Here is a 7,789-nt window from a genome sequence, read left to right on the forward strand (position 1 = left end):
CTTTGACACAAGTTTACAATAACTATAAGAGCGCGGCCAGTCAACAGCATTGAAGCGTGTGAAGAGGCTTTCCAGACAAGTAGCAGTGAGTTTTTGTTCTTTTTCCTAGCATTATTTTCCTTTAATTGCTATTATCATCAGTCTACTAGGCTGCATTCCCACTAATTAGCAAATATATTTTGACATAGCAGACGTTTTGACGGCCATTCTGAATCTTCGAAGAAGGAAACGCAACGCATTGGAGGACACTCTTTTTTCTGCGCCAATACGATTCATTTTGCTGTGCGTTCCGACGCAGCGCGCACGCTTCTCGAGCAAGAGCCCGGATAACTCAGTCGGTAGAGCATCAGACTTTTAATCTGAGGGTCCAGGGTTCAAGTCCCTGTTCGGGTGAATGAGCCTCTTTTTGTGGAGCGGTACGTTTTGTTGTTGAGTTCTTGCTGATCTACACTGGCCTCGGGCAGCGACGCTACAAGGCACCAAGCCAAACGACATGCCCCTTTCAGCCAGCTGAAACATGTGTAACATGTAACATGTGGAAATCTGATCATATTTGGAGAAGTTGTGGCCATTTGAAGGTAGGCACTTAAAAAAGCTCAAAGATGAGAAAACGACCTCTAAAGATTGTGCAGTTCTCACCTGTCTCTGCTGCTGGGAGTGACAATAGGGCTCATATACATCTCATTTAGATAAGCCATACCCCCTGTGAAGCTCCCCCCTGTGCTTTACAGCTTTTTTTGCACTTCGAATGAGTGCACTTCTGCCGCACTAGGCGAAAAACAATTGTGCTGCCCCTCTATTTGCAACGTACCAGCAACAACACACAAATACCAATATGCCATATAGCCTACATATAACGCAAAACCAGCAACAAACACACAAAGACCAATATGCCATATACATATAACGCAAAACCAGCAACAACACACAAAGACCAATATGCCATATACATATAATGCAAAACCAGCAACAACACACAAAGACCAATAAGCCATAGGCCTACATATAACGCAAATAGTGCGCAACGCTCGTGTGCCGAAAATGTCAACAATTTTAAAGTTTATGCAGGAGGCAAATGCCTGCTGGCATTTTTCTTTAAGCAGTCATGACAGGAATTTTCCAAATAATCACATTTCACCTCCTCAAATTACTGTTGCAAATCTCTTTACACCACTTTCTTAAGGGCGTATAGACACACACAAATGAAATGTCCGCAAGCACATTATATCATCAGTAGGTTCACCATCTTAAATAACGACTAAAGAGCAAATGAAGCTTAACTTACATTTCAGAAACGCGCACGGCAGGCCTTCATCGCAGCAAAGGTCTTAACTACATCCTCTATTTCGATTCTCTGTGCCAATTCATGTTCTATGGAGATTGTTGCCAGTCCATTAACTCTGTTCCCTGTTCACATAACGTTCCCCATTCAAAGCAATTGGGACGTTCTGAATCTTCGAAGAAGGAAACGCAACGCATTGGAGGACACTCTTTTTTCTGCGCCAATACGATTCATTTTGCTGTGCGTTCCGAAGCAGCACGCACGCTTCTCGAGCAAGAGCCCGGATAGCTCAGTCGGTAGAGCATCAGACTTTTAATCTGAGGGTCCAGGGTTCAAGTCCCTGTTCGGGTGATTGAGCCTCTTTTTGTGGAGTGGTACGTTTTGTTGTTGAGTTCTTGCTGATCTACACTGGCCTCGGGCAGCGACGCTACAAGGCACCAAGCCAAACGACATGCCCCTTTCAGCCAGCGAAACATGTGTAACATGTAACATGTGGAAATCTGATCATATTTGGAGAAGTTGTGACCATTTGAAGGTAGGCACTTAAAAAACCTCAAAGATGAGAAAACGACCTCTAAAGATTGTGCAGTTCTCACCTGTCTCTGCTGCTGGGAGTGACAATAGGGCTCATATACATCTCATTTAGATAAGCCATACCCCCTGTGAAGCTCCCCCCTGTGCTTTACAGCATTTTTTGCACTTCGAATGAGTGCACTTCTGCCGCACTAGGCGAAAAACAATTGTGCTGCCCCTCTATTTGCAACGTACCAGCAACAACACACAAATACCAATATGCCATATAGCCTACATATAACGCAAAATCAGCAACAAACACACAAAGACCAATATGCCATATACATATAACGCAAAACCAGCAACAACACACAAAGACCAATATGCCATATACATATAATGCAAAACCAGCAACAACACACAAAGACCAATAAGCCATAGGCCTACATATAACGCAAATAGTGCGCAACGCTCGTGTGCCGAAAATGTCAACAATTTTAAAGTTTATGCAGGAGGCAAATGCCTGCTGGCATTTTTCTTTAAGCAGTCATGACAGGAATTTTCCAAATAATCACATTTCACCTCCTCAAATTACTGTTGCGAATCTCTTTACACCACTTTCTTAAGGGCGTATAGACACACACAAATGAAATGTCCACAAGCACATTATATCATCAGTAGGTTCACCATCTTAAATAACGACTAAAGAGCAAACGAAGCTTAACTTACATTTCAGAAACGCGCACGGCAGGCCTTCATCGCAGCAAAGGTCTTAACTGCATCCTCTATTTCGATTCTCTGTGCCAATTCATGTTCTATGGAGATTGTTGCCAGTCCATTAACTCTGTTCCCTGTTCACAAAACGTTCCCCATTCAAAGCAATTGGGACGTTCTGAATCTTCGAAGAAGGAAACGCAACGCATTGGAGGACACTCTTTTTTCTGCGCCAATACGATTCATTTTGCTGTGCGTTCCGAAGCAGCACGCACGCTTCTCGAGCAAGAGCCTGGATAGCTCAATCGGTAGAGCATCAGACTTTTAATATGAGGGTCCAGGGTTCAAGTCCCTGTTCGGGTGAATGAGCCTCTTTTTGTGGAGCGGTACGTTTTGTTGTTGAGTTCTTGCTGATCTACAGTGGCCTCGGGCAGCGACGCTACAAGGCACCAAGCCAAACGACATGCCCCTTTCAGCCAGCTGAAACATGTGTAACATGTAACATGTGGAAATCTGATCATATTTGGAGAAGTTGTGGCCATTTGAAGGTAGGCACTTAAAAAACCTCAAAGATGAGAAAATGACCTCTAAAGATTGTGCAGTTCTCACCTGTCTCTGCTGCTGGGAGTGACAAAAGGGCTCATATACATCTCATTTAGATAAGCCATACCCCCTGTGAAGCTCCCACCTGTGCTTTACAGCTTTTTTTGCACTTCGAATGAGTGCACTTCTGCCACACTAGGCGAAAAACAATTGTGCTGCCCCTCTATTTGCAACGTACCAGCAACAACACACAAATACCAATATGCCATATAGCCTACATATAACGCAAAACCAGCAACAACACACAAAGACCAATATGCCATATACATATAACGCAAAACCAGCAACAACACACAAAGACCAATATGCCATATACATATAATGCGAAACCAGCGACAACACACAAAGACCAATAAGCCATAGGCCTACATATAACGCAAATAGTGCGCAACGCTCGTGTGCCCAAAATTTCAACAATTTTAAAGTTTATGCAGGAGGCAAATGCCTGCTGGCATTTTTCTTTAAGCAGTCATGACAGGAATTTTCCAAATAATCACATTTCACCTCCTCAAATTACTGTTGCAAATCTCTTTACACCACTTTCTTATGTGCGTATACACACACAAATGAAATGTCCGCAAGCACATTATATCATCAGTAGGTTCACCATCTTAAATAACGACTAAAGAGCAAATGAAGCTTAACTTACATTTCAGAAACACGCACGGCAGGCCTTCATCGCAGCAAAGGTCTTAACTGCATCCTCTATTTCGATTCTCTGTGCCAATTCATGTTCTATGGAGATTGTTGCCAGTCCATTAACTCTGTTCCCTGTTCACAAAACGTTCCCCATTCAAAGCAATTGGGACGTTCTGAATCATCGAAGAAGGAAACGCAATGCATTGGAGGACACTCTTTTTTCTGCGCCAATACGATTCATTTTGCTGTGCGTTCCGACACAGCACGCACGCTTCTCGAGCAAGAGCCTGGATAGCTCAGTCGGTAGAGCATCAGTCTTTTAATCTGAGGGTCCAGGGTTCAAGTCCCTGTTCGGGTGAATGAGCCTCTTTTTGTGGAGCGGTACGTTTTGTTGTTGAGTTCTTGCTGATCTACACTGGCCTCGGGCAGCGACGCTACAAGGCACCAAGCCAAACGACATGCCCCTTTCAGCCAGCTGAAACATGTGTAACATGTAACATGTGGAAATCTGATCATATTTGGAGAAGTTGTGGCCATTTGCAGGTAGGCACTTAAAAAAGCTCAAAGATGAGAAAACGACCTCTAAAGATTGTGCAGTTCTCACCTGTCTCTGCTGCTGGGAGTGGCAATAGGGCTCATATACATCTCATTTAGATAAGCCATACCCCCTGTGAAGCTCCCCCCTGTGCTTTACAGCTTTTTTTGCACTTCGAATGAGTGCACTTCTGCCGCACTAGGCGAAAAACAATTTTGCTGCCCCTCTATTTGCAACATACCAGCAACAACACACAAATACCAATTTGCCATATAGCCTACATATAACGCAAAACCAGCAACAACACACAAAGACCAATATGCCATATACATATAACGCAAAACCAGCAACAACACACAAAGACCAATATGCCATATACATATAATGCAAAACCAGCAACAACACACAAAGACCAATAAGCCATAGGCCTACATATAACGCAAATAGTGTGCAACGCTCGTGTGCCCAAAATGTCAACAATTTTAAAGTTTATGCAGGAGGCAAATGCATGCTGGCATTTTTCTTTAAGCAGTCATGACAGGAATTTTCCAAATAATCACATTTCACCTCCTCAAATTACTGTTGCAAATCTCTTTACACCACTTTCTTATGTGCGTATACACACACAAATGAAATGTCCGCAAGCACATTATATCATCAGCAGGTTCACCATCTTAAATAACGACTAAAGAGCAAATGAAGCTTAACTTACATTTCAGAAACGCGCACGGCAGGCCTTCATCGCAGCAAAGGTATTAACTGCATCCTCTATTTCGATTCTCTGTGCCAATTCATGTTCTATGGAGATTGTTGCCAGTCCATTAACTCTGTTCCCTGTTCACAAAACGTTCCCCATTCAAAGCAATTGGGACATTCTGAATCTTCGAAGAAGGAAACGCAATGCATTGGAGGACACTCTTTTTTCTGCGCCAATACGATTTATTTTGCTGTGCGTTCCCACGCAGCACGCACACTTCCCCAGCAAGAGCCCGGATAGCTCAGTCGGTAGAGCATCAGACTTTTAATCTGAGGGTCCAGGGTTCAAGTCCCTGTTCGGGCGAACGAGCCTCTTTTTGTGGAGCGGTACGTTTTGTTGTTGAGTTCATGCTGATCTACACTGGCCTCGGGCAGCGACGCTGCAAGGCACCAAGGCAAACGACGTGCCCCTTTCAGCCAGCTTGTAGTCGTGGCCGAGTGCTTAAGGCGATGGACTAGAAATCCATTGGGGTCTCCCCGCGCAGGTTCGAATCGTGCCGACTACGTTGACAGCATGCGCCTGCTTTAGTTTGTAACCTTCTGGAGGCCTAGCTTAAACTTTATAAAAGGAAAAAAAGTCACTGTTACAGGATTACCCTTGAAAAGAGTCATGTTGGTAAGAAACAGTTTTGTCTGCAAGCTAAAGATGACAAGGCCCCTTTGTATTCAGGGGCCTGAAAACGAAACGCTCCTATTTATTTCGGAAGAATCTTGCTTCAGAGAGAATATGGTGCGTGTATATTTTCTAATCGCTAGGTGTCAGTACACTCGCTGGCTGTTACCTAGAGTGCCGCGGGCTTGCTATTTGCTACAAACAACTGCGCCTTTGACACAAGTTTACAATAACGATAGGAGCGCGGCAAGTCAACAGCATTGAAGCGTGTGAAGAGGCTTTCCAGACAAGTAGCAGTGAGTTTTTGTTCTTTTTCCTAGCATTATTTTCCTTTAATTACTATTATCATCAGTCTACTAGGCTGCATTCCCACTAATTAGCAAATATATTTTGACATAGCAGACGTTTTGACGGCCATTCTGAATCTTCGAAGAAGGAAACGCAACGCATTGGAGGACACTCTTTTTTCTGCGCCAATACGATTCATTTTGCTGTGCGTTCCGACGCAGCACGCACGCTTCTCGAGCAAGAGCCCGGATAGCTCAGTTGGTAGAGCATCAGACTTTTAATCTGAGGGTCCAGGGTTCAAGTCCCTGTTCGGGTGAATGAGCCTCTTTTTGTGGAGCGGTACGTTTTGTTGTTGAGTTCTTGCTGATCTACACTGGCCTCGGGCAGCGACGCTACAAGGCACCAAGCCAAACGACATGCCCCTTTCAGCCAGCTGAAACATGTGCAACAACGAACATGTGGAAATCTGATTATATGTGGAGAAGTTGTGGCCATTTGAAGGTAGGCACTTAAAAAAGCTCAAAGATGAGAAAACGACCTCTAAAGATTGTGCAGTTCTCACCTGTCTCTGCTGCTGGGAGTGACAATAGGGCTCATATACATCTCATTTAGATAAGCCATACCCCCTGTGAAGCTCCCCCCTGTGCTTTACAGCTTTTTTTGCACTTCGAATGAGTGCACTTCTGCCGCACTAGGCGAAAAACAATTGTGCTGCCCCTCTATTTGCAACGTACCAGCAACAACACACAAATACCAATATGCCATATAGCCTACATATAACGCAAAACCAGCAACAACACACAAAGACCAATATGCCAAATACATATAAGGCAAAACCAGCAACAACACACAAAGACCAATATGCCATATACATATAATGCAAAACCAGCAACAACACACAAAGACCAATAAGCCATAGGCCTACATATAACGCAAATAGTGCGCAACGCTCGTGTGCCCAAAATGTCAACAATATTAAAGTTTATGCAGGAGGCAAATGCCTGCTGGCATTTTTCTTTAAGCAGTCATGACAGGAATTTTCCAAATAATCACATTTCACCTCCTCAAATTACTGTTGCAAATCTCTTTACACCACTTTCTTATGTGCGTATACACACACAAATGAAATGTCCGCAAGCACATTATATCATCAGCAGGTTCACCATCTTAAATAACGACTAAAGAGCAAATGAAGCTTAACTTACATTTCAGAAACGCGCACTGCAGGCCTTCATCGCAGCAAAGGTCTTAACTGTATCCTCTATTTTGATTCTCTGTGCCAATTCATGTTCTATGGAGATTGTTGCCAGTCCATTAACTCTGTTCCCTGTTCACAAAACATTCCCCATTCAAAGCAATTGGGACGTCACATATGAAACAGCCAGCCACCGCTGTCAGCGAGCCGAGCCGCCGTATTCAAGCACTGAGGGCGCGCGCGCCGCGCCCATACCTCCGGTTCAGTTTCCCGAGCCCACGAAGTGCAGCGAAAACATTTTCGGTGTAACTGCCACGGTTCAGCTCGTCTGCGACAATCTTTGCGGCATCCATCTTCATTGAATTTTGATATCAGATAGAGCCGGCCAGAGCACAGCATAATAAGTAGCCATGCGGTTCACTTGGAGGGCGGGGGCAAAACCGCCGGGTTATTCAGTATGAAAATACACACAGACAATGACACGTCACGCCCCTACTGAATTCTAGAATCTCCGAAAACAAGCCGATTTCAACCTCAAAATGTAAGCTTTTAAATATACCAATACTGCTATCTCAAACATGGAGAGGCTTCTTCGTGATTTCAATTAACAGATTCTGCAAAAAATTGAAATTCACCAATTTTGAAAAAAAC

General features: G+C 43.9%; 4 non-coding genes across 4 annotated transcripts; all 4 read left to right on the top strand.

Moving 5' to 3' along the window:
- Positions 1–1,560: 1,560 nt before the first annotated feature.
- On the top strand, positions 1,561–1,633 carry trnak-uuu (transfer RNA lysine (anticodon UUU)). Its single transcript has one exon. It is a non-coding gene; the product is annotated as a tRNA-Lys (tRNA).
- Positions 1,634–5,273: 3,640 nt separating this feature from the next.
- Positions 5,274–5,346, top strand: trnak-uuu (transfer RNA lysine (anticodon UUU)). The gene has a single exon. It is a non-coding gene; the product is annotated as a tRNA-Lys (tRNA).
- Positions 5,347–5,466: 120 nt separating this feature from the next.
- trnas-aga (transfer RNA serine (anticodon AGA)) lies at positions 5,467–5,548 on the top strand. The gene has a single exon. It is a non-coding gene; the product is annotated as a tRNA-Ser (tRNA).
- Positions 5,549–6,186: 638 nt separating this feature from the next.
- Positions 6,187–6,259, top strand: trnak-uuu (transfer RNA lysine (anticodon UUU)). Its single transcript has one exon. It is a non-coding gene; the product is annotated as a tRNA-Lys (tRNA).
- The last annotated feature ends 1,530 nt before the right edge of the window (positions 6,260–7,789 follow it).

This window comes from Siphateles boraxobius, unplaced genomic scaffold, assembly GCF_051911475.1.
Source record: "Siphateles boraxobius isolate OS27281-9 unplaced genomic scaffold, OSU_SipBor_1 63, whole genome shotgun sequence".
Classification (NCBI taxonomy): domain Eukaryota; kingdom Metazoa; phylum Chordata; class Actinopteri; order Cypriniformes; family Leuciscidae; genus Siphateles; species Siphateles boraxobius.